Below are 3676 nucleotides of genomic sequence, written 5' to 3'. Positions count from 1 at the left end.
GTGCATGCATCCTAGGTGATTGGGTCAGGTGGTTGTGCATCCTGAAAGTAACCTCGTTGTTCTTTAACACTTTCAAACGAGGTCTTGTGCAGCAGCAACCCTGTAGGACAGAGTAGAACTTCCCTTGTGGCTTTTCTGATGCTCTAAATCAGTGGTTCTCAACCTGCGGGTCGCGACCCCTCTGGGGGGTTGAACGACCCTTTCACAGAGGTCGCCTGATTCATAACAGTAGCAAAATTACAGTGATGAAGTAGCAATGAAAATAATTTTATGGTCCTCTTCGCCGTCTTCCTCAGCCCTCCGCTGCGGCAGCCATGAAGGTCGATACGCGCAGCTTCAGCGGGTACAAGATTTACCCCGGGCACGGGGGCGCTACGCCAGGACCGACGGAAAGGTTTTCCAGTTCCCGAATGCAAAATGTGAGTCGGCATTCCTTTCCCAGAGGAGCCCTCGGCCGGGAAACTGGACCGTCCTCTGCAGGAGGAAGCACAAGAAGGGGCAGTCGGAAGACATTCAAAAGAAAAGAACCCGCCGTGCAGTCAAATTCCAGAGGGCCATCACGGGTCCGTCTCTTGCTGATATCATGGCCAAGAGGAATCAGAAACCCGAGGTTAGAAAGGCCCAGCGAGAACAGTCCATCAGTGCTGCCAAGGAAGCAAAAAAGGCAAAGCCAGCCTCTAAAAAGACAGCAATGGCCGCTACTAAGGCCCCCAACAAGGCAGCACCTAAGCCAAAGATTGTGCAGCCCGTGCAAGTGTCCGCTCCCCGGGTCGGTGGAAAACGCTAAGTCGGCAGCAGAGACTTTCTAATAAAGATGCAACTATTAACAAATTTTTTTTAAAAAGAAAATAATTTTATGATTGGGGGGTCACCACAGCATGAGGAACTGTATTAAAGGGTCGTGGCATTAGGAAGGTTGAGAACCACTGCTCTAAATCTTTACAGGAGTACAAAGTCTCATCTTTCTCTTGTGGACCAACTAGTGGGTTTGAACTACTGACCTTGCAGTTAGCAGTCCAACAAGCAACCTACTTCACCACTGGGGATAGGAATCAAAATTGAATTGATAGCAGTGTATTTGTGTGTATGTGTGAAACAGATTTGTCCAATGCAGTATTGCGTTTAATTTCTTGACTGCTGATTCCATGAGAATCCAAGCAAGATGAAATCCCTGACAACTGCAATCTTTTCTCTGTCTGTCTTGATGATGCTTATTGACCCAGTTGTGAGGATTTATTTTTCTTTATGTTAAGTTGTAATCCATTTTGAAGGTTGTTGTCCTTGATCTTCATCTATAAGTCCTTTTGACTTATAGCAAGAAAGGTAATGTCATCTGCATATTGCAGGTTGCTAATTAGTGTTCCTCCAATCGTGATGATGTGCTTTTCTTCATGTAAGTGAGTGTTTGGATTATTTGTTTAGTATACCATTTGAATAAATATGATAGGAATAAATATGGTGAAAGGATATAAGCTTGATGTATATACCTTTCCATTCCAAAGAAAATTAAATGATCAAAACAGTATCATTAATAGCACGGTCAAGTAAAATTTTGCTGAAGGAAATTGAAAATGGTTACAGCAGAACATGACTGAGGAACTGCCAGGAATTCGAAGCAGATTCAGAAGAGGACATGGAATGGGGTATTATCATTGCTGATGTCAGGTGGAGCTTGGCTGAGAACAGAGAATACCAGAAAGACTTCACCTGTGTGTTATTGACTGTGGTTATTATGTCAAATTATGGACAGCATTGCAAAGAAGGAGAATTTCAGAATCCTTAATTGTTTTTGAGTGGGACCTGTACATAGAAGAAGAGCTAGTCATTTAACTGGAGGGAGGGGATTCTGCATTGTTTAAGATCAGGAGGGGTGCATGTCAAGGGCATATCCTTTCACCTTACAGATTTACTCTTGTTTTTAACATTAATCTCAAATAGATGAAAAACAGGTTAACAAGCTTTCATACACAGTCTGCATCCTCCAGTTCCCAGTTCTCTTCTCCAGGCTGGCATCAGCTGGTGCCAGTCCTGAAGATGGCAGTGCAGCGCCGTCTAGCCGGCAGGCTGTTCTAATCGTACACACGTTGCTGAGAAGGGACTGGTGTAATGTCCTGCCTTCAGACATCTTTTCCTTGCTGTGCCCTCTTTTCATTCTCCTCTCTCTGCCCCAATGATGAGCCCCTCATGGAAGACCACCCTGAGTACCTGTAGGCCCCCCAACCTCTTACTTTGCTTTATTTTCCTTTAAAATGCTTAACGCTGCCTGACACGATGTTATACCCTTAATTTTTATCTTAATTGTCCGTCCACTTGAAATGAAGCTTTGTGCAGGTAGTGGCTTGTCCACGTTCACTTCTAAGCCAAGTAAATGTCATTTTGACTTCAAGATGTCTGACTTAGATAAAACAAACAAACAAACAAACAGGCAACAACAAACTCCAAACTCACTGCCAGCAAGTCAATTCTGGCTTATATGGACACTATTGGACAGAGCAGACCTGCCCCTGCAGGTTTGTGAGGCTGTACTTCTTTCCTGGAGCAGAAAGATCCAGCATCCTCTCATGGAGTGGCCGGCAGGTTCAAACTGTGGGCCTTATGTTTAACAGCATTAGATGTAACCCGCTGTGCCATCAGGGATTCTTTGGTTTCAATTAATGGCTCATTAAATATTTATTGAATGACAATGAGTATGGTGGCTGAGTCTCTCTGAGTCTCCTCTATTAAATAAAAAGAACTCCTATTTTGGGAGCTTGTGAAATAGTGCTGAGGAGTTAATGAGATAACAAGTGCTCACTGAGCTATAGTCACTACTACACAAGTCACCCAATCTCAGAGGTGAGAAATTCCACTCATTGCCAGGAGCTCTTTGGTGTGATTCCATATATTTGGTGTGCTTCTGTGAATGGGTGTATTATAAATAGCTTTCATATGTAAGAATTTTCATGAGCAATGGGGTTTCCCCATGTGTCGCGTTCATAAAGAGGATTCCATAGATCATTCGGGGATGGCACATATAGCTATCACACAAAAGAAAATAAAAAGAGAAGTTGCAGTGTTCACTTACACTGAAATGACTCACTATTATAAATACCCAAGAGGAAGCTCATTTGTTTCAAAATTCCTCAGATTTTAGAATTTTCTTTTAATACCGTGCTTGAGCAAATTTCAGTTCTGTGGTGGTTAGATTTTAGGCCAACTCGATGGAACCTGGTGGAGCCCTGGTGACATTGTGGTGACATATGGGGCTACTAACCAACGCTGGTGGCCCCAGTGGTCCCAAGGGGCTCCAAGGATGACCATCTTGGAAACCCACAGGGGCCATTTTACGCTGTCTTCCAGGGTTGCTATGAGTCCGAATTCACTCGATGGCAGTGAGTTTGGTTTTTTGGTTTTGGTGGTACCTGTGTAAAGGTAGGGGTAGAGTCCAACCTGTCAATCAGGTGGCAGCCTAGTGATGCCTTCTTAGGTGGGGGTGTGTGTGCCCTTTTTATAACAAGACAGCGAGAACTTCTCTCTTTCTTGCCTTTCACCCTCCTACTTCCTTCAGTTCTGTGTTCACCTCCCGGGGTGACCCTAGGTGGGCCACCAACCTGGGAAATATAGGCACTCAGGTGACCTTGGGTCCACTTGAGTTGTGCTCACCAGCCTGTGATTTCCCTGCTTCACCTTTCTGCGT

The 3676-nt window shown here is 44.5% G+C and overlaps 1 pseudogene; it reads left to right on the top strand.

Moving 5' to 3' along the window:
- The first annotated feature begins 314 nt into the window (after positions 1-314).
- On the top strand, positions 315-815 carry LOC142437424 (large ribosomal subunit protein eL24-like; annotated as a pseudogene).
- The last annotated feature ends 2861 nt before the right edge of the window (positions 816-3676 follow it).

The sequence above is a fragment of the Tenrec ecaudatus genome, chromosome 1 (genome assembly GCF_050624435.1).
Source record: "Tenrec ecaudatus isolate mTenEca1 chromosome 1, mTenEca1.hap1, whole genome shotgun sequence".
NCBI classification, from domain to species: domain Eukaryota; kingdom Metazoa; phylum Chordata; class Mammalia; order Afrosoricida; family Tenrecidae; genus Tenrec; species Tenrec ecaudatus.
This window is presented reverse-complemented; position numbering and strand designations above follow the sequence as displayed.